The sequence below is a fragment of the Pleurodeles waltl genome, chromosome 11 (genome assembly GCF_031143425.1).
Source record: "Pleurodeles waltl isolate 20211129_DDA chromosome 11, aPleWal1.hap1.20221129, whole genome shotgun sequence".
Classification (NCBI taxonomy): domain Eukaryota; kingdom Metazoa; phylum Chordata; class Amphibia; order Caudata; family Salamandridae; genus Pleurodeles; species Pleurodeles waltl.
Window position 1 is genome coordinate 662955555 of NC_090450.1, and position 24277 is coordinate 662979831.

A 24277-nucleotide genomic window follows, 5' to 3' on the forward strand; every position below is an offset into this window, starting at 1 on the left:
TTGGCGGCTGTGACCGCTAGGGGCGGCAGGTGGACTCAAAAGCAACAAGTGCACACATTGGCAAGGCCTATCACCCACACACCTGACACACATCCAGAACCCCATAAAACACCCCCAGACACACCCAACAATCCCTTGCAACAAAACCAGGACCAGAAGACGGAGAGCACCAGAGCCAGAGAGCAAACGCCAGCATACAGGACACGCATATCGACCCACACAAGAGCACCCATACCCCGTCCCCAGTCCCGACGCCATCCACCACCCTCACCATGTCCCCACCCAAAAATCCATGCTTCACCAAAATGGGAGCTAAGGACCATGGTGGACGAGATCCTGAAGGTGGAGCCACAAATATTGTGGTCCGAGGTGCAGCACACACCCATCACGCGGAAATTGGAGCTGTGGCAGACCATTGTCAACAGGGTGAATGCAGTGGGACACCATCCACGCACCAGGGATGACATCTGCAAGAGATGGAACGACCTGCGGGAGAAAGTCCGTGGCATGGCATCCAGGCACCACATCGCAGTGCAGAAGACTGGGGGAGGACCGCCACCAAGACCACCCAACTACACCCCTGCACCCAGAGGGACTCACTAGACTCACTGGAGGAAAGGACTCGGGTAAGTCATCTACAATTACCCCATATACTTCACATCTGCAATGCATGCACCACCCCACCCCACCCACACCCACCTGGACCTACACCACACCCAGCCATTACCCACCACATCCACCACCCTGCATGACCTTCAACCCACTACCAGACCCACATCACTCCCGCTGTGCACAGCCACCCACCCCTGCACGTACCCACAATGGAATAATACCCCCCACCACAATGTAACCCCACCACTGCCACTAAATGCAATGTCCACCTCACAAATGCACCCTGGAAGGCTACTGAAAGTCACACCAGCACAAAAATGATCAGTTCTGTACACCTCAAACCCTCAGGCATATGCAACAGACATGTCTATGTCCCCCAACAGGCACCATCACCTATGCAACCCTAATGGAGGGGAAAAGGAGTGCCACAGCACTCCAGGGAGACAGAGGCACATCACAAGACCTTGGCGAAGGACCCCTGGACACTGATGAGCAGGCAGGCCCCCACACACCCCTGAATGCTCACCATGCAGCAGCCCCACCCAGGAAACCACTGTCACCACTAACACCCAGTCAAGACCAACAGGCCAGGGGAGACGTATCCACACCAGTGTACCCAGGGCACAGACAGGTGGAACACAGTCTCCCACTGCCAACATGCAGGAAGGTGAGGGCCCCAGTAAAAGGGGCATGTCAAGACCTGCACAGGGGACACAGCCACAGGGGGCTAGGGCAAGTTCAAGTGCCCCAGTGGGTCAGGGGGTAGGGCACCGGATGGATGCAGCAGCCCAGGGCATCATTGCAGAGGTATTGGGCGCCTACCAAGATACCCAAGACAGGTTGGCACAGATTGTGTCCACCCTGGAGCAAAGTCAGAGGATGCAGCAGCAACAACACCAACAGGCCATGGAGCAGTGGAAAAAGCACAATGCCACAATGGCCACCATTGCTGGAACACTGCTGCAGTTGGTCAACAAACAGTCAGACACCCACACCGGACAAGAGGCCTCCACAACAGCCCTGGAAAACCAGCAACAGATGACCCAAGCAGCAGGATCAGCACAGGAAATACCCTCCCAGGAATCACAAGGGCCAACCATGCCACCCCAAGAAGCTCCACAGCAGGCACCCAAACGTAGTCTCAGGCCAAGATATGACACTGTAAAACCAGCTGAGAACAAGCCCCACTCCAACAATTGACACTGCTACTACTGCAATGCAACCATCTCACCCATTCACCAACATTTAGCTGAGGGCAAATTGAAGTACTATACCACAAATATGACCCACCTATGACATCCAACAGGGCTGCCCCAAAGTCGGTTTTGAGGACACCCAACCCTTCCATCACTGTATATAGCACAATTCACTGTATTCAACCAATAAAATACATTTCTCACCTGTAACACTGTCCTCTGTCTTCAATGTGGAACAAAGTGGAGTATGGATGCAACTGGCAGAGAACAACTTTATTGTCAATTTGTGCTTGGGGGTGGTAATGTGTGTTTCAAATTAGGAAAGGCGGGAATGCATATATTGTCTGTCAGTGCCATGCAGAAGAGGTCCATGTCTCGCCTATCATGACCAATCCCCCCTATATGACATGGCACACTGACAGTGACAGTCACTAACCACAATTACAGGCTTAAGTCCCAGACAGTTATTGGAAGTAGAGTTGTATCAGTTGGTTCCTGAAATTGACATCTTCCCCTTCCTCATCCTCACCATCACCCTCCTCACCTCTCTGAGGTTGCTGATCAGGACCTATAGCACCCTCCATCTCCAAAAGGGAAATAGAATGTCTCACAGCCACGTTGTGCAGCATGCAGCAGGCTACCACTATTCTACACACCTTATCAGGTCCATAGGCCAGGGAACCCCCAGACATATGTAGATACCAGAATCTAGCCTTCAGGAGACCTATAGTACGCTCTATCACCCTCCTAGTGCATCCATGGGCCTCATTGTATTTCCTCTCTGCATCCGTCCTGGGATTCCTCACTGGTGTCAGGAGCTAACGCAAGTTTGGATAGCCAGAATCACCTAGAAAAAGGGTCAATACAGAGTCGTCATTGTAATGTCCCTTAGTCAGACAGGCAGGTTTTCTGCAATGTGTCAGTTAGTGACAGGCAAACTTACCTATGATCCACCCTCTGTCCTCTTGTAGTTGTTCCATCTTCTGTGGCACACTACTGTTCCTCAAAACAAATGAATCATGGACTGAACACGGAAACAATGCATTCACATGGGAAATGTACTGGTCTGCAGTACATACCGATTGGATGTTCATGGAGTGAAAGTTCTTCCTGTTTCTGTACACCTGTTCACTCACTCTTGGAGGGATGATAGCTATGTGGGTGCCATCGATGGCACCTATGACATGGGGAATGTTTGCAAAGGCATAGAAGTCAGACTTGATGGCAGGGAGGTCAGCACTTTGGGGGAATCGCAGATAGGATTGCAGATGTTGTACAAATGCATTCAGAAATCTTGTCAGTACCTGCTGAACATTGGCTGTGAGAAACCAGCACCCATGCCCACTGTCACTTGAAATGAGCCTGTGGCCAGGAAATGGAGTGCAGAGAGCACCTGCACCTCAGTTGGAATGGCATGCTGATTACAATTTTCGGGAGTCAGTGCAGGATCCAGTAATGCACATAGGTCCTGAATAGTTGCACGCGTGAGTCTGTAAGTGATAAAGATCTGACGCTCCACCATGGTCCCCATTTCCACAAGTGGTCTGTACACCGATGGTGCCCTTCCTCTCCACAAGGGTCGGTACCTATGAGGGGTACAAAAAGGAGTGATATGCACACATACATTGGCATATTTGCTAAATACATGCAGTGCATTGTTCATAGTAGTGTCTGTACAATAACTGCAACCTGACAGATGTGCATATACATCACTAGGAGGAACCAGACTAAATCATTGCTGCTATTATACTCAATGGATAGCGGCCTACGTGCTTTATGTGGCTAGTAGGCCCTGCATTGTGAGTAGTATAAATTTCAAGATACGTAGGTGATGGCAAAATGTCTGCCCGCTGTAGTTCTGCCGCTTTGTTGTGGAAGTGACCTTATACTGCTAGCGGTTGACTTCACAGCGTACGGCGGTGTTGACTGCTGTTCGCACCCTCATTGGCTAACATGGATGCCAATGGGGAATCCTGGTGTATCATGATCGCCGCCGGCGGTGACGGTGCATACCGCCACAGAACGTATGCGCATTCGTCATCGTTTGATCACTTGACTCCCTGATCTCGTGCAGACAGGTACTCCACGCTGTGTACTGCTGTCGCCTGCCTCTGGCTATGGATGTTCCACGTGGTGCAGGGGAAAGGGCCCTGGCCTTCACCCAGGAAGAACTGGAGAAGCTAATGGAAGGGGTCCTGCCCCTGTACGACAGACTCTACGGACGGCTAGAGGTACAGGTGAGTCCGGGTTCGGGGGGCACTGTGTGAGTAATGGATGGAGTGGATTGCACATATGTGTGCTCCTGTGAGCCAGGATGGGCCATGGTGCATGGAATGATGCGTGCCACTGTCCTGCATGTCTGAGAGTACTGTCAGTCCTATGTTTGACAAACTGCCAGCTGTTCCCATCGTGCAAGTGCCTGACCTCTGTGTTTCATTTCTGTGTCACCCTACTAGGTCAATGCCCACCAGAAGAGGGCACATTGGCATGCCATCGCCAAGGAGGTACGGACCCTGGGGGTCTACAACCGGCGAAGCACCCACTGTCGAAAGAGGTGGGAGGACCTGCAGCGTCGGGCATGAAAGGCCCAGCTGGGGAAGTCCTCCCAATGTGGAAGGGGTTCCCGTCGGGCACTGACACCCCTCATGCTTTGGATCCTGGCGGTGGCGTACCCAGATCTGGATGGGCGCTTGAAGGCTGCACAGCAGTCACAAGGGGGTGAGTACTCACAGACCATACTTCAGTCTGGAAGGATGAGTGTGTGTGCGATAGGGCTCATGCTGCTTAGAGCAGGGAATTTGACTGGTGTCCATCTACTGTATGTTCCCCAAAGGGTGTAGGGGTGTCCCTGTCAGGTTTCACTTACCTCAGCTCCAATACTATTTCAGCGGATGGGTGTAGGTCAGTATTCCGCTCAGTAGTCAGGGGCATGGCCATGGGCATAGTGCACAGTGCTGCCTGTTGGGTGTGTCTGCTGGGTGGGTGTATGTCTGGCCATTGTGTGTCAGCATTCAGCTATTTACAAGTGTCTATCCTGTTTTGTCTCCCCATCCCTGTTCTCTTGTGTTGGTTTGGTACAGCATCAACATCAGGCGAGGGAGCTGAGGCATCGGCAAGTGGGGAGGCAGCGGCCCACGGCTCCTCCGAGGCAGAGAAAAAGGACGCCCAGGGGACCAGTGGGTGGGAGGGCAAGGGGACTTCCATGGGGGAGGCTACTACCACAGGAGGTAGTGACTCTGAGACCTCCTCCGATGGGGGTCCTCCGGCGGTGGCGGACCCCCCATACCATCACCGCCCCCCTCCTGCTCCCCACCGAGTTGCCCGTGCCCGCCCACCCAGAAAGGTGGGCATCTCCTTCGCCCCAGGCACCTCCTCCAATGCCCCAGTCAGCCCTGCTGCCCTCACAGATGAGGCTATTGACCTCCTGAGAACCATCTCTGTAGGGCAGACAACCATCGTCAATGCCATCCAGGGTCAGGCATTAGAGGTGCAGCAGACCAATGCCTTTCTGGATGGCATTCACAGTGCCGTGTTTGCCCTACAGAGATCTTTTCAGGCTCTGGCCTCCTCTAGGACGGCAGCCAGTTTCCCTGGCCATTCCGTCCCCCCTCCAACCTCCTCTACCCCTTCCAGCACCCCATTCCCTTCACCCGTCCAAAGCACATAATAAGACCCGCTTACAGGCACATCAACACACAAGAAGCACACTTCAAAGCACAAGCACAACACCTCCCACCACAAGCATTCACACAGCCAACAGACACCTGCACACACAACAGTGTCCACTTCCCCCGGTGTGCCCACCTCATCCGCCTCCCTGTCTGCCCCCTCTACATCCACACCCTCATGCACTGCACCTTCACTCACTGTTACTGCTCCTCTTCCTGCACTCACCACGATAGCAGACAGCAATACATGCACCCCATACACCACACCTGCACTCACCACCTCTACTGTAGTTGACACATGCAGCACACTTCGCCAGACTTGCAGGCACCCACCCAACATACATTCACACTAGCTGTCTGTCTTCTCCCACTGTGTCCACCCCCCACCTCCCAAAACACACAAACGCACCGAGACACCCACCCATCAGACATCTACCACACCACACCATACTGAGCAGTCACCTGCACCCACTACAAGCACACCTACACCCCATACATCCACTCCCTCTGCCTCCACTCCCACGCCCTCATCCACGCCCACCCGCATTGCTCCCAAGAAACTTTTCCTCTCCTGTGCAGACCTGTTCCAACCCACTGGCCCACCCCGTCTTGTCCCCAAACGTGCCCACCTCCTTGCCCTTTCCGCTCCTTCCACATCACTGCCCACCCTGGTCCAGCCTTCTCATTCCCATGCCCCTTCCCCGGTGAAGAAGAAGGCCCGCTCAGAGCCTCGCCCATCCAGCTCCACCCGAGCCAAACAGCCCCCACCCCCTTCAAAGGAGAAGCCCAACCCCCTCCAACCTCCTCACGCAAGTCAAAGTCCCACCCCCATCGAAAATCCCCACCCCCATGCCCCCTTCCCGTGAGGTGCCTGGATCCCCATATGGTGCCCCATTCTGTGGCGTACCCAGCACTTGTGGGAGTCAGGTGTGGCCAGTTGTGGCCAAGGCCAATGTGAATTTTATGGACTGGCCATTGACCCTGTTGGCACTGTTTAGCTCAGTGAGCTACAAATTAAAGTTTCTGTGTGGCCTGTGTTTGGGCTGCACGCAGTTCCACCCTTGTGTTTGTTTTAATTTTTTATGGGCAATTGTATGTACTATGGTCAATTTGCAGTGGCCTTCGGTCGGGTACGTACCTCTTGGTGTGGGGTGTATGACTTGTGCTGCTGGGAAGGGTTGGGGGGGTGTTGCAGAGTGGGTGGAGTGGGTGGGTATGTAACTGTGCCCTTTCCTCCCTTGTGTCATAGGTTGTGGTACTTATCGTCGTCATCTTCGTCGGCGGTCTCGGTCGTGTAGGTATATGGCAAGGAGCAAGGCTGGCATGATCAGCAGCTCTCTGTCCATGGCTGCCGCGGCACGTTTTGTGGAACTACAGTGTTTCCTTTTATTTGTTTCATTTCCGCCTGGCTTTGTGTGCCGGGGGTTCCCGCCCCAGAACTGGCGGCGGAATGGTGGTTCATAATGTGATGGGCGGACTCTGCCATTGTCAGCGGGACTCCTTTCCTGGCGGAGGGTGTTGCGCGGGATGCGTGTGTTTCGTTTGGATCATTATTTGGCAGTGCGGCCCGCTCCTCTGTTGGCGGTTTCTACCGCCACCGCCGGCGGAGCGGAACGGACCGCCATGTTCATAATCAGAGCCATGATCTACTATTGTTGGAACCCCACAATCGGGCAGGCAATCCACAAATTCATACGTTTGTGGGAAGCAGTACACAGTCTATCACTGATCATTTCCTAATCAGATTCACAATAGACCATATGGTCTCGAACATCAGAGTGGAACATACTATCGTGACCGGCCTATAACCCTTTTAGTGGTAACAATAACATTATGCACAAACTGCACTGTAGATCCTTCAAAAGTTTTACACATTGTTCCCATCAGAACAAATGGCGTACATCTCAGATGCTCAGGAACTGATCCAACAAGCACATTGAGGAAGTTGTTAACCTAAATGGCAACTGAGTTTGACACATGTTTTGCCTCTGTTGTGGACAATGATCTAATTTCTGCTTTCAAGCTCATTACTGGGGCCCTTAACCCCCTTCTGGTTAGTTTGCTAAATCTGAGTCATATGGAAGTCATGGTTGGTTTAATCATGTGTGCTCACAGGCGTCCAGAATGCTAAGGGACACCCTATATAATGTTCCAAGAGATTATCCTACCATTGAACTGTTAAGCAAACAGTATAATGAGATGCTAGTAACTAGGAAGAAGGAGTTAGGGGAAATTTGGTTCCCCTAACTGCTGAGACTGGGGTCACCATTTTGTTCTGGAATACCATAAATACCCCATTTTAGAAATGTGATACTTGCTCTGACTTAACATCACATACCCTGTCACAAATGTGGGTAGACCATTTTGAAAGGATTTTTGACTCTTTTGCTTATAGTGATTCAAGGTCATTTTCTCTGGTATTAGTTCTCTAAAGAGCTCTCCTATGAACTGTTTACTCGTAAATTTTAGACTGAATGAGGTCCGGGATGCAATGTATAATTGTGCCAAAGGAAAAGCACCTGTAGTCGATAGGGTTCCAGTTGATGGCATTTTAGGTACGGTTGAGTTGTAGGCACCAATGCTTACCTGTGTTTTTAATGAGGCAGCATTGGGCTGTGAACCTTCTTCATGGGCCAAATCTATTATTGTTCCTATTTATATGAAGGGAGACAAAGCTGATCCAAAGTGCTGCCATTCCATTCCCCTCTTGTATTCTTCTGTCAAGCTCCCGGATACGCTTGTTTTGCAGAGATCAGAGGACTGGTCTACCGACTATTCTGTTGTTTGCAGGCCCAGTACAGATTCAGAAAGGTACTTGGGACGGTGGAACAATGGAACAATGAAACAACCTTGAGCTCTTAACAGGAAAATACACGAAAGATAAGTTATATGTGCCTTGCTGATCTTAGTAGTGTATTCGACCTATCTTGATTTTATAGCATACCATGAGCTCTTACATAGCTTCTGAGAATATTCTTTCTCTTCTCATAAGGCTTTCTGAAAATCTTTGATATCAAGTACGATATTGTCCTAATGGTGAACTCTTCTCTTCTTTTAGAAATAGGCAGGGCGTAAGACAGGGGTGCGTGGTGGCCCAGTTTTTATTCTCTTTTTATAAATGGGGTTGATGATACCTTACAGTGCAGGCTAATGCACCAATAGTTGCAGTTTGTCCGGTTCCTGTGCTTAATATGCAGATCATGTGGTCTTATTGTCAAGGACCACTGTCAGGTTGCAACACTAATGGATTCTTTTTCAGGATTTTTTCAGGCCTCTCGGAAATAAAAAGAAGAACAAACCTAAAAGATTCACAATGATTTATGGGAAAGTTCCAAGGAATGTTAGACAGTTTTGACTAGATGGTACACATATTGTCAAAGTGAAGTCATTTTATTACCAGGGCATTCTTTTCTCTGGCTTTGGTTCCTGGGCTGTACACATTCAGAATTCCTGACTCGGGGTGTGATTTAATTTTCTAGTAAACTAGGCTGCTGACTCATTAAGAATATAATTACAATTTATAAAGCAAGATCTCTAGCCCCTACTACTTATGGGGCTACATATCTAGTAGCCTTTTGCAGGATAAGGAAAACACCCTTTCAGGCATTTTCTGTGCATCCCCGCCATCAAAATTGTCCACCATCATCCATAGGGGATTAGGGCTGAGCCACCTGAAAGACATGCTGGCTTGTAAGCCCATTTCTTTATGGCACATAGTATGGGCCTAACTGGAGACTGAATTATGCAGGCCATTATACAGGATTGCTTAACTTTAGATCATGCTTTTAAAATTCCATGAGGCTAGGAATTGCAGCCTGCTGCACTTAAGGCCTCATTTATGAGGACCTTGCGCCACCGAAGCATCACTTTTAGAGACTCTCCAGTGGTGCTGTGCCCTGAACCATATCTACAAGGGCTTAATGCAGCCTTGTAAATATGGGCCACCCTACACAGTTTTCAAAGGGGTGTGCAATGGGTATTGCTTTGGGCATACCCACACAACACCCATTGCTTTTGACGCTGCCCCAGATTTACAAGAAATCGTAGACCTGAGGGCACGACAAAAACTAAAGTCACACCAGGGTAGGCATTAGAGTGGAGTAACGAAGAGAAACAGTTTTATTTCTCCTCGTTTTTTGCTCTTTCTTTATGTCCTGAATTCTGCATCACGCATTGAAGGAGTATATTGCTATTCATGGTTGTTTATGTGCAGGAACGGGCACCATAATCAATCACCCCTGCAATGCAGCCATTCTAGCGCTATGGCGCAAGGGTGGCTGAGCTGAGGCAAGGCAGCTGATTTAGTGCCAGTGCACTGGAAAACACAAGGATGTGCTGTATTCTTGTAAATATGGTGCATCCCTGCGTTTTGGAAATTATTCAGCTCGGCGCTGCAATATTGCTTGCGGGCACCACGCAGCACCATTTCCTACATAATGAGGTGCTTAGCCTCTTGAGACTAGGTATTACAGCCTGCCACACTTATCCCACCATTTTGCACTTACAGACATCAAGCGGATCATCTTTTGTTGCATGGTAGTTGGGATCGGGTTACAAGTTCTTCCCGAGACACCCGAACTCCTCAGATTCCTGAAGTGGTTATGCCAAGATACAGAGCAGACCGGGGTTATTTTCACAGTCGCTAGGATCAAATACATGTTCTCCTGCTTATGCTATTTTGGAGTCATTTTGCTTTGGGTGCATATGTGAGAAAAGGCTTCTTTGTCATGCGCCCACTTTATGCCTGGTATTTGATGTGGTCTCAAAGTTGTTTGTGCCCGGGGCCCCTGCTAACCAAGTTCCCTGGGTCAGATCTCATTCCTAAAACTGTTGTGGTACAATGGCACAATTGACAATGCTCTTAGCTGCCACTATAAGTCCCAACTAAATGGTACTTATGTACACAGGGCATGGCATACTAAGATGCACCCAGTACTGCCATTGCAGGCTGAGTGTCCCGGTGTTGTACTAAAACACAAACTCAACATGGCACACAGCCTGTGTGCCGTTTCCACTACACACTGCATGCATTATAGGTAAGTCACCCTTGTGGTAAGCCTTCCAGCCCTAGGGCAGGGTGCACTATACTGTATGTGTGGGCATAATGCATAAGCTATATGCCCCTATATGCCCCTACAGTGTCCTTGCCAAACCGGGGACATAGTAAGTGAACAGAGCAGCCATTTTAGATGCATGTGCTGGACACTGGTCAGTACGAGTTTCACAGCTACATGATCGCTAAACTGAACCCTGGGCTGTTTGGTATCAAGCAACTCAGAATGATAAATCCAATCTGGTACCAGTGTTGGACTTATTGCAAAATGTACCCTGGGGCCACCTTAGAGGTGCACCCTGCAAAGCTAACTAACTCTGGCATGGTTGCTGGCCAGTCACAACCAGCCTGGTACCACCAGACAAGATTCTGGAGCCCTGGGGTGAAAGGTCCTGCTCTTTGGGTCCCAGAACAAAGTCCTTCCTGGGTGGAGGTGTTACACCCCCTTCTTCAGGAATGTGCACTGACCTGCTAGCGGGCGTCAAAGGGATTACAGCCTTTGAAACTCAACCTCCAGGCCTGCTGCCAGCAGCAGATGGCCAATCCAATTGCAAACCTCTACCTTTGGTGGGAGCAATGGCGGGAAAACACAAAAAGGACAGGAGAAATGGTCAGCCCCAGCTAACACCACCCCTAAAGTGTTGCCCGCAAGGTGACCCTTCCATTCCATTTCCCTCCATTTGTCTGGAAGGAATACAGCAAATCAGGTGTGGGGAAGGGACCTCTGCATGCAGGTAATTGTCACATAGTGGATGTAGCTACCCGAGGGTAGATGACACATTTGTCACTTTTAGGTACTCCCCTAAACACCCACTAAATACAGTATTTAGTGGTCACCCCTAGACCAGAGATTCAGATTCCAAGGACCTAAGAAGACCGGCAACAAAGAAGACCCAGGGCTCGCGAACTGAAGTCCTACTGCATCAAGGAAAAGGTGCCAAACCCTGCCTGCTGCACCTAGAACTCTCCACTGAGGGGTTACTCAGACATCCAACAGACTCCAAAAACCAACATAGGATGGCCACACGCCTGATACTCACTGAAGATCTCCCTCCAGAGTGAAGGCATCACGCTCCTACAGCAAAGGCCGCAAGACCATTGAAGTCCAGTTCAGTGACTGACTGCTGAAAAAGTAACCGGGTGCCACCCAATGGACTGAAAGGACAAAATCTGAAAGTGTGTCAAGTATGGTCACACTGCAAATATCAGCATCTGAACCGTGCAAGAGCCCCAGGTAATGGTCACACAATGTCGGACACCCGGAAGGACAGTCCACTCTGGACTGAAAAAGGACCACTTGGCAGCCCCACTCAAGACACTTCAGAAACCACCAGGACCTGACACCAGAGTGCCCCTGCACACCTGAAAGCGACCCTCAAAGCGACCTCTTTCCCATTTCAAAGGGAACCTTTGCGCACACCTCCTGGCTCACCGATTCGCTCTGCAGCTGGCCGCCCTGTGTCCTGCACCGAAGTTCAATCTGTGCCGTAAGGGTCCACCACCCCTTGAGACCACAATACTCCTAGGGAACCCACCGGACTCACCTTGAAGTCTACCTTTGATTTTCCAAGTGGCTCCCAGCAGTGGTCTTGCACCAGCGAGTTCCATCCCATGGTTATGGTAACATTTGATTGGGGCGGAGTAGCAGGGCAGAAAAAAGTGGTTATGTCCTCATCCATCCAAGTAGATTGCCTGCTTGGAAATGACCTGGAGCATTCTCCCTGGGCTGAAGTAAAACTGAAGACTCATGCAGCCATGATTGGGATCCCAGAATGGGCCTGTGACAAGACTAGGGCACAGAGTAAACTTGAGAGAGCAAAAGGAGAGTTGGATCCTGAAATTGTGGACCCGCCTTGCAAGACAAAGGGCAGGAAGACTGGGTAACCAGCCTAAATTGAGATAAAAAGTCAGACCACCTCCTCCCAGGAAGAAGACATGCCATTCCCAGAGGGAACCAGGCCTGCAGAGCTCGGACCTTACCACCCAGAGCTCTTCGGCCCAGGTGGACCCTTTAGGGAGGATCTGTGCCAGGGGCACAGAACCTGTCCCATTCTCAAAGGCCTGAGAAAGCAAGCTACACAGGAAGAAAAGTGTAATGTCAGTGGTACCCACAGGGTATATTGGGAGGATGGGCTCCAGAACACTAAGGCAAGAGACCTCAAACCTGGTGCAACCAGGAGGATGGCAGTATCTCAAAAGTTCAGAGAGTTTCTCCTCACTCTAGCACATGACATACCCCTGCTGGGCATTTGGGCCAAAAGAAAACTTGGACTAGGTTGGTAAACCACTTTTGGTGGCCTGGGATGTACCAGAAAATAAAGACCTCTTGTCAGTCCTTAACTACCTGCCAAGCCAGTGGCAAGGCAGGTGAACACTTAAAGGCCCCATTAATGCCATTACCTGTGTGATTGAAGTTTCCTTTGAATGGGTAGTGGTTGACATTGTTGGCCCCCCTGACCCTCAAGCATCATCAGGGCACAGATACATTCTGATGGTAGTATTTCATGCCACTAGGTACCCTGAAGCCAAACCCTCAAGGACTATCCCTGCTCCTGCACAAAGCAAAATCCCTCCTGTGTATTTTTTACCAGGGTAGGGTTCCCTAAGGAGGACGTATCAGACAGAGGTTTTAACTTCATGTCAACACACTTAAAACACATGTAGATTGAATGTGTAGTAACATACAAGTTCACTACACCATACCATCCACAAACAAATGGGTTGGTTGAAAGATTTAACCAGAACCTAAAAGGCATGATTGGAGGACTCCCTGATAAACTTAGAAGGAGATGGGATGTCTTAGGTCCATGTCTGCTTTTCGCCTATAGGTAAGTGCCAGAAAAGAGAGCAGGATTCTCTCCATTTGAACTTTTGTAGGAAAGTATCATCCTTCTTGGCATGTTACCCCCAATTTCTACCTGTGTGTCAGTGTATTTTTACTGTCTAACTGGGATCCTGATAGTCAGGACCCCAGTGCTCATTGTTTGTGGCCTATATGTGTTGTCAGTATGCTTGACTGTGTCACTGGAGTTCTGCTAACCAGAACTCCAGTGCTTATGCTCTCTCGGTTTCCAACTTGGTCACTATAGTTTAGTGACTCCATATTCCAATCCAGATTGGCACACTGGACCCCCCTTATAAGTCCCTAGTATATGGTATCGAGGTACCAAGGACATTGGGGTTCCAGGAGATCCTTATGGGCTGCAGCATTTCTTTTGCCACCCATAAGAAGCTCCTACAAACTCTCCTTCAGGACTGCCACTGCAGCCTGAGTGAAATAGTGCACACACTATTTCACAGCCATTTTCACTGCACCAGGTAACTTATACGTCACCTATAAGTCTAACCTTCAGTTACTGAAGGCTAGGTGCAATGCTACTGCGTGTAAGGGCACCCTTGCACTAGCAAAGATGCCCCCATGTTGTTCAGGGCCAATTTACGGACTTCGTGAGTAGGGGGACACCATTATCAGCGTGCACTACATATATGTCAACACATATATGTAGCTTCAGAATGGTAACTCCGAATATGGCCATGTGAGGTGTCTAAGATTATGAAATTGAAACTCCAATCCAAATCTGGTGTTGGGGGGGCAATTCCATGCACCCTGGAGGCTCCACCATAGGCCCCCAGTACTGCCAAACCAGATTTCTGAGGATTCCACTATAGCCCCAGCTGCTGCCACCTCACAGACAGGTTTCTGCCTTCCTGGGGATTGAGCAGCTCAATCACAGGAAGGCAGAACAATGCATTTCCTTTAGGAGAGAGGTGTTACACCCTCTTCCATTGGAAATAGGTGTTTCAGACATGGGAGGGGTATCATCCCAGAGCCTCTGGAAATGCTTTGAAGAGCACAAATGTTGCCCTCCTATCATAATCAAGTCTACACCAGTTCAGGGACCCCCAATCCCTGCTATAGCATGAAACTGGACAAAGGAAAGGGGAGTGACCACTCCCCTGTCCATCCCCACCCCAGGGGTGATTCCCTGAGCTCCCTCAGAGTGTCCCTGGCATTAGCCGTCTTAGATTCCAAGGTGTGTGGACCCTCTGGGAGCATCTGAGTGGCCAGTACCAGCAGAAGAGGTCAAAGACCCCTCTAGATAGGTGCATACCTGGGTAGGTAGCCAATCCACCTTTCAGGGCTATTGAGGGTATCTCCTCTGGGAGTTTCCTCAGATTCGGTTTCCAAGACTCCACCAGGACTCCTCTGCTTCAGCTTCTGACCGTTGGATCAACCGTAGACTACTCCAGGAACTGCTGTAACTGCAACAGAGTATCCAGAAAAGCTACTGTGACCCTGCAACTTCAGCTCCAGCCAGCAACTGCACCAGTTTCCAGGTTGTGCACGCCCTGATGACTGCCCGTCTTCATTCTGCACCAGAAGGAATGAAGGAATCTCCCGTGGAGTGGCAAAGTCACTTCCCTGCTTCAGCAGGCACCTCTCTGCAATGACAAGTGGTACTCTGGGACTCCTGTCCTGTTGAAGAGTGTGATCCCTGGAACACAGGCGGTGGACCGAAGTGATCCTGACTGTCCAAAGGTCCAGCTGTCCAAATTTGGTGGCGGTAAGAGCTTGCCTCTCCATGCCAGACAGTACCCCTGTGCGCTGCATCTTCTGCAGCTACTTGGGCTTCTGTGCACTTCTTCCAAAAGTTCTTTGTGCACAGCATAGCTCAGGTCCCTAACACTCTATCATGTGACGCTCAGCTCCCTGAGTTGTTCTCCGGCAGCGTGTAGTGCTGCGATGACTGCAATTTGCAACTCCTTTGTCCCTGTGTCCTGGGACTCCTCTGGGTGCTCCCTGGTCTTCTGAGGGCTCGCTGAAGTGCTGAGAGTCCCCTCTGTCTCCTCGAGACCCCCACGTCCCTTCTGGGCCTGTGCAGCACCTCTTTGACACAAAACACATCCTTACGTGAACCAAGGCTTGTCTGCAGAATCCAGCAATGAAAACAGCCTGCATCCAACGACTCAACATGGGACATCTCTTGCACCAAGTAGGAACACACAGCTGTCTTCTTTTGTGCATTTCTGTACTTTTCTTCTAACAGGAGAATCCACTTTTGCACCTTCATCCTGGACTCTTCATCGGTTTTGTGTGGATTATGGGGGCCTCAATTCTGTGACAAAAACTGATGCACACCGATCCCATGAGCTGATGACCTCATAGACAGACAGAATATCTGCGCAGTGTCTAGCTTTGCACACAACATAGAGAGCCAGCCTCCTACAGCAGAAGTCCCCTTCTGGGTAGGTTCTATATATTTGCACTAGTGGTGCTGAGCACTTAGTTCTTGATTTCATTCTTCATATCAGGTGTCCCTCCCATTTGTTAGTCCTGATGAGACCCCCATATAGGTTAGAGGGTTGAAGCACCATCAACTGTGTATAAATACATCTAATACTGTGACCCTTTGCATTTAATTGGGTCATGTATATGGACATTGATTAACCTAGGTCATTTTGCTGAGAACCCTTTTGCTTTGTGTGTTATGACAACTAAATGTATATTTTTTTTGTAGATTGTTGGTTCCACTCTGTTTGGGACATTTCACAAATTTCCATGAACCGTGCACACATATATTGACTTAAAGAATGGTTACTGTGTTTGGCCTTATTTTGCATACGTGTGTGTGTGGCTGGCTCCCCTTTTTGTCATTCTAATGTTGTGTTACTAATACGATTGTGCTTTTATTTCATTGAATATACATATATCATTGATAAGAACCATTTTGTTTGAGAATGTGGATATGGGTCCTGGTTCTTATTAGACAGGACTGCCTTTGTTTGTCTGTACAATTAAATAATTTTGATTTTGATTTCACATTGTTACCTTATTATTGTACTCTGAAGGAATACTTCAATGTTTTAATTGCCTTTTAAAGAATTATGATGTATTATATTGCATTATTTAGTACTTTTATACTCTCTGGAGATAGTGTTGAAATAAAGATTTTAAATTGAATCGATAGTCACAGTATTGTGAAAACTAGGATTTAATATTTACTAGGTGGGCTGCCATCTTGGATGGTCATCTTATTTGATTGCACGGACATCTGCTCAAAAGGCATCTGCTGAACACATGTCTGAATAACAAGGCCACAGATTAATTAGCTGTGGACGACAACAGAGCAGCTCACATTGAGGTGTAGGTGTGGTAAAAGGGCTTTCAGATCGTCATTACCAACAGCCAGTGATTTGTAGGTCAAGCTTTGAAAAGAGAGAACAATGCTGGTGAGAGAGCGTAGCTTATACAATCCATATTAACATCAAATGTTTATGAATTTATGTGTGACAATGCTGCATAGAAACTATAATAGTGATTTTGCTTAATACGTGCACCTGAAATGTGACCACGGGGAGTGGCCGCCAATGTATACGTAGACTAATAATAATGACTAAAATGTTTATATTATGTTTAAATAAGTTTGTACTAATGATTGCGTTATTGAATCTGTGCTGAAATCCTCATAGGCCTTAAGTTAGCATGAGCTGAAGCTTAGCTGCTTGGCTCTCATATTAAATGCATTTTTTTATTTTTGCAGTGTGCTGACTCACAAAGGGACACGACCCTGCGTGTTCTTTTTTTCTTCAAATTAGAAGACGAATGTCACCATATTAGATCCGTTCTCAAGCATTCTTCACTGTGTGCAGAGTAAATGTTAAAAGCAAATTGAAACAGTGTAGATTAATGTAATGTACAAGGTCATTCAAACCGGTGAAGACAATGAAACTACTGACCAGAAGATGTGCAAAGAATTACAGAAAGATGAAATCATACCGGACGTGCCACCTCGGAAGATGTCAATTATGAAGACCAATCAAAGACTTGTAAAATAATATGGGGTGAAGAGTTGGGTTACCTAATGTATTTTCTGATAGGTTAAAGATAGTGGGGTATAACAAATGTCCAATAGAATTTTTGGGGAAATGTACAATGGAAAAGGGATGAAAACCCATGTCACGGGGAGTCATTTAGGTGGGTTAGGGAATGCTATTGATTTTATCCAGAAACTCAGTCACTCTGGGGCATATTTATACTCCGTTTGCGCCGAATTTGCGTTGTTTTTTTCGACGCAAATTCGACGCAAAACTAACTCCATATTTATACTTTGGCGTTAGATGCGTCTAGCTCCAAAGTTCATGGAGTTAGCGTCATTTTTTGGCGTGAACACCTTCCTTGCGTTAATGAGATGCAAGGTAGGCGTTCCCGTCTTAAAAAATGACTCCCAGGCATGTGCGTGGTATTTATACTCCTGGGCAAAAATGACGCCCGGGAGTGGGCGGGGCAAAAAACCCCGCATTTGCGCCTCTTTTAAACGCCTGGGTCAGGGCAGGCGTTAAGGGACCTGTGGGCTCAGAATGAGCCCAGAGGTGCCCTCCCCTGCCCCCAGGGACACCCCCTGCCACCCTTGCCCACCCCAGGAGGACACCCAAGGATGGAGGCACCCACCCCAGGGAACTTAAGGTAAGTTGTGGTAAGTATTTTTTTTAATTTTTTTTTGTGGCATAGGGGGGCCTGATTTGTGCCCCCCTACATGCCACTATGCCCAATGACCATGCCCAGGGGACATAAGTCACCTGGGCATGGCCATTGGGCAAGGGGGCATGACTCCTGTCTTTGCTAAGACAGGAGTCATGTTAATGGTGTCTGGGCGCCCAAAAAAAATGGCGCAAATCGGGTTAAGATGATTTTTTTGCCTCAGCCTGACTTGCCCCATTTTGGGACGCCCAAACGCCATTTTTCCCTACGCCGGCGCTGCCTGGTGTACGTTGTTTTTTTTCACGCACACCTGGCAGCGCCGGTCGGCTAACGCCATTCAATAAATACGGCGCCCGCATGGTGCTTCAGAATGGCGTTAGCCGGCGCAAATTTTTTTGGCGCAAAACTGCATTAGCGCAGTTTTGCGTCAAAAAATATAAATATGGCCCTCTGTTTGGTGACTTAGTGGTTTACTTAAAACCATCCTTGCCCTTAGATTTGTCCATGTTACACTTTACCTCTTTATGAGGAAAGTGCCCTTTTTGCCCCGGAGCTGAGTTTTGACTGATGGCGAATTGACTGATGTCCTGAAGACGAAGAATGAACCTGTGCGCTGACCTAAACCTTGGAAGGTAATTATGAAAATGCATTTGTGATTTGTCTGTTTGCTTTTCCTTTCTAGGTACCAACTGCTTACTTTTGACAGAGACCTTAGATAGATGTTTTCCAAATTAGTGTTCTAAATTGTTTTGCATGAAGCCCAACATGCTAATGCTGATCAGTGGTTAGGACAGGTGTTCACGAAAACTGACGCAAATAGACAAACGACAGAGATTATGCTTTGTTGAACTGACACGTTATTGACACTCTGCTAAACTTGATCTATGTTCACGCCGTGTTATGTTCTGATGTTTGTGATTCTCGCTTTAATGAAATCTTATCAAAGTTGCCATATCGTGACTATGCTATTATGTTTCTTGGTGTTGAGATTAACGTATCTGCTTATAGACTGAAATTAATAGGGAATAAAACTCATAAAATTCTACTAATCAAGGTGTGGTTATTCATGACTGAAAGGTCATGGTAGTGTCTTTGAATTGATTAATGACTTTGACTAAAGTAAAATGTATTGTCGTGATAAATATTGATGACATTATTGATGTATTGATTGATATATTGATTAGCTATCTCGTCCTAAGGTGTCTCTCAACTGGGTCAAAAGATTCATTGGCCTAAAACAAGTCCTGATGTGTGATAAAATATCATAAAGGGACGCGTTAACAGTTCTGGTAGCAGAGCGACGGTTTGGCCTTTTGGGGCCCTAGGACGGAGAATCATTGTTTAGATTGTTTTTCTGAGATAATGCAAATTGGAGGTATGATGTGTTTCTAAATTCACCATGACTTTCCCGGGATCTCAGAGCCTGCCTAAGTGAGTTGGGAATGTTGTTGGCGTCATAGTATGTGTGGTATAGGGTTTGCGCTTGCTTAGCTTATGCATTTTTGCAGGTGATTTGTGAAGTTTGTCTGTATTTAGGTCAGGTAAATGTTGTTTTAGTAGGAGTGGGCGTACTCCGCAGTATGAGAGTAGGGAAGTCGGCGTACTTCATATGAGTGTGGCGCTTTGTGCTCAAAATTATCCACATGTTTGGTTGTTCATGTACGGACCCGTCGTGGTCTAAGACCCCGGAGTATATTGACAAGTGTAGGAGACACTTGGGTTTATGTTGTAATTTGTGCGGTTTAATTAGGTCAATCGGGCGTGGTTGACAAGTCGAGATTGAGTCAAAATTGTATGTGTGAAACCTTCGATGGCGATTTGGCAAGTTCTAAAGTGCACTAGGACGAACCATTGACAAGTCGAGAGTAGGATTTGCGGGTCGAATTCTGCTTGCGTATGCGGGAACTGAGAAGGAGAGAGTAGTGGCTGAGGCTTCAAGTGAAATCTCTGTAAAGTTCTAAAGCTAATGTGTTACCCTTCCTGTAAACTTGTGTTGTTGTTAAAGGTGCTCGCAGAAATTTTGCATTAGTTTGGTGTGAATCCAGTGAGGGGCGGAGGAGCCGCAAGACTTTGTGAGCTGCAGTGTGTGAGTGTGGCATCAGTGGTGCCGCGCTGAGATAGGTCAGTTATCGAGAGGGGTCGCGCACGGATTGGCTGCCGTTCGTGAGAGGCAAGAGGTTGAGAAAGGTGGGTGAAGAGTGTCCTGGGAATTAAAGTCACTTTCTGATTAAATACAACAAAGGAAAAGACGCAAAGATGAACTTTGTCAAAGCTTTTAAGAGTGCTCTGAAAGGAGACGCATACATTATGGCGAGTGAAGGGGAGCCTACACCGCCTGAGGGAACTCCAGCTTACATAGTTATGGAGGAAAAGGGTGTTGCATCTTGCTTATGGATGAAACAATGGCGCAAATTGACAGAAAAAGAAGGATGTTTGGCATTCCAAGAACATGGGACGTTCAATACGAGAGTTCTAGAGAATTTAAGGTGGAAGTTAAGTGTACAGAAGCCACTTCCGAGGCCAGCTCAGTATGAGGCTTTAGCAATTTGGGATTTAATGGCTATTAAACAGAGACAAGAGAAATTCCAAAGAAGAATAAAAAGGGCAGAAAAGACTTTAGCGGAAGCCAGGTGGGACAATGAGAGCAAAATGTGGAGACGATGAATAGTTGATGGATTAAAATTTTTCCCAGCTATAACAAAGGGAGATGAGACGCAGGGAAAGAAAGCCACATGTAAAACAGACAAGGACTCTAGTAAGTCTAAAGAAACTAAGAGATCTTGGGAAGAAGAAGATGATTCAGACGATGAAGAATTCCTAAATCAGATATTACATGATCGCCCGCCACCTTATGCGGTAAGCGACAATGTCCTGAGCACTAGCGCGGGTCCTGGGAACCAGACGCAGGAGAAGGGAGTTACTGATACAGTACAGACTAGTGATACGGGTTTGATACAGAATGGTGTCAGTGTACCCACTGCGCCAGACATGCAGATACAGTTGCAACCTCCACCGCAGATACAGAGAATCTATCCAGACGTCCCAGTACTAGAGACTACTACAAATCTGATAGTGCCGCCAGACCCGATATATACAAAATCGAGGGTAGTGCAGATTGAGCCAACTCCACAATTGCTGCCCCAGCCGCAGCCACAACTGATACCGGGATATAATCCAGCAGCAGGACCTCCATTAATACCTGCCCCGGCTTCCCTGGATCAGACCTTTGGAGTCGCTGCTCCACGGGGTTTGGGACCAGGTCAGACACCAGTTGCCATATCCTTGCCAATTACTGTTGGTCCACCTGTACCACTATATCCGCAGGGTAAACCTGAGACAAGTGATCAAGGAATGGGGACCCAGGAAATGATGAGAGGGGGACTCACAGGAACCCCTCGATCAATATCGCCAAGATCACAAACAGCTGAACACCTTGGGTCCCTGTTAAGCCTTAGTCCGATTGGGGCTCCTATTGAGGCGATAAGACAAGCAGGGTCAAGTGTGTTAGCCCCTCAGACAATGAGTGTGGAAACATCACAGACCCCAATAATGCAGGCAGGAAATATCTTGTTGCAAGGTTTTTCTGTGCAGCAACTAAACAAGTGGCTGGGAAATAATAAACCTTCACAACTTGCTGCAATAACGGCGGAGAAAGATGATTACCTGAACTTTGTGAGACAGGGCATGGAAGCGGCTGAATTAGTGGAAGGAACAATGGGGGTAAACAGATTAGAGTCATACACAGAGGCAGAATTGAGATATCTGTGCCCTAAGATTACTAAAGAAGTAGGCAAGGTACATCAGAAATTAGCGAACTTGGCAGACAAATACAATATTGATATTGAGAATACTAAACATTTGAAAAGAAGTTACAGGTTAGACTTTGACTCAAAAGACTTCGAGCATATGAGGTCTGCCGGAATGAAAGTGCATTTAAAGGAAATATTGCAAAGTGCGCAAATCTGGGGAGCATTAGAAAAGTGGGAAGGCAGATGGGCTAAGCAAAGAGACAAGGAGAAAGGTGATAGCCCAGGATCAAGTAAAGCTAAAACTACACCAGATACGGAATCGGTAAAAATGCTACCAATGAGAGAGACAGCTGGTGGGGTTTTAATTCATGTACCATGGTCCAGAGGAGACATCCTATCTTTTACAAATGATTATCCCAGGTTGAGGGAGAAACCGATCGAGTGGTACCAACAAACAGATAGGTTTGTGAAGCTTGCGAAGTGTCTCTGGGAAGGCTTGAACACTTTGTTTGAAATCATTGTTCCGGACGATTTATGGCTTGAGTGCAAGAGAGGGGTAGACTGGCCGACACAGGAGCCGGCAAGGGATAAGGTGACCGGAGCACCCTCTGAGGAGGTGATGAAGTACTATCATAAAGTGATTGAGTTTTTGAAGCAGAAAGTGTCGCCGAAAGTGACTGACTGGCAGAAAATCGACCGGACCTCGCAGGAGGTTAAGTAATCAATACATGATTACTATGAGAGGTTGTTGAAGGCATTCAAACATTACAGTGGTACTGAGACCATTGAACTGAAAGACATGAACCATCTCGTGTTCAGATTCGTTGAAGGGTTGAAACCAGAGGTTAGCCAGATGATTAAGAATAATTTGATCTGTTGGCAAGCGAAGCCGATTGACGAGGTGTTACCATATGCAAAATACTGTAGTGATGAGATTGAGCTGAAGCAGAAAAAGTTGAAGGAGAAAGTGATGGTGATGCAGATAAGGGCTGCGCAGGCAGGAATGCAGGGAAATGGGATTCAGCAGATGATACAGCAGCAACCGCAAGGGAACAGTGTGTTTCAGGCACAACCAAGAGGTCGAGATCAAGGTTTTGTGAATCGCGGTCCAGACTTGAATACTGTTGTGGCTCAAAATGATGTACAAGGGATGAAAAAGATGTCACCATGTCACACGTGCGGGGCGTGGGGCATTGGAAGCGGGAATGCCCAAATGTGGTGCAGGATGGTGTCGTTCAACAAAGCACCAATGTCGGTACAATACAAAATATGAGAGGTCCAAAATTGAGAAATCAAAACCCGAATTTTCAAAATAACATGGTTCAGATGCAGGGGTTACAGCCCGTGCAGCAAATGCAAATGCCGCGTGTTCAACCAGCGCAAATACAGCAAGTACAACAGCAGGTTCCCATGGTACCTACACAGCAAACGCAACTACCAATGGCTCCAATTGAACAGCAACAGGTGATGCTTCCTCAGCATGTCACAGGTCAGGTGATGAGCCAAAATAACACAGTACAGCAATTCCCATTGCGTGCTGAAGATGGAATGAATGAGGAATGGTCGGATGATAGTTCAGACAGTGAAGAGTGCAGGCTTGCAGCGTCCCTAGAAGTAGATCAGAGGGGACCCTATGTAGAGGGAAAGGTAATGGGTCACAAGGTTTCATTCTTTGTTGATACCGGAGCTACACGCTCCACAGTCAGGATTGCAGAGGTTCCCAAATTGCCACTTTCGGGGCGTGCCATAAGAGCGGTCAGAGTAGCTAACCAGTTCTTGACTAATCCAATTACAGATCCAGTGCAAGTTGAGATTGGCAACTTCCAGGGACTGCATAAGTTTGTAGGCTGCGATTCAAGTCCGGTATCCCTACTGGGAAGAGACTTAGGGGGTCATTCCGACCCTGGCGGTAAATACCGCCAGGGCCGGGGTCCGCGGGAGCACCGCCATCAGGCTGGCGGTGCTCCTTTGGGCATTCTGACCCCGGCGGTACAGCCGCGGTCAGAAACGGAAAGTCGGCGGTGTACCGCCGACTTTCCGCTGCCCAGGGGAATCCTCCATGGCGGCGCAGCTTGCTGCGCCGCCATGGGGGATTCCGACCGCCATCCTGTTCAAGGATGGCGGTGAGGGGTGTCGTGGGGCCCCTGGGGGCCCCTGCAGTGCCCATGCCAATGCCATGGGCACTGCAGGGGCCCCCGTAAGAGGGCCACACTTTGAATTTCAGTGTCTGCTTAGCAGACACTGAAATTCACGACGGGTGCTACTGCACCCGTCGCACACCTTCCACTCCGCCGGCTCCATTCGGAGCCGGCTTCATCGTAGAAGGGTGTTTCCCACTGGGCTGGTGGGCGGCCTTTTGGCGGTCGCCCGCCAGCCCAGTGGGAAACCCAGAATGACCGCCGCGGTCTTTTGACCGCGGTACGGTCTTCTGGCGGTTCCCGCTTGGCGGGCGGGTGGCTTGGAATGACCCCCTTACTGTGCAAAACAAAATTCTCGATTACCTGTTCCAATGATGGAAT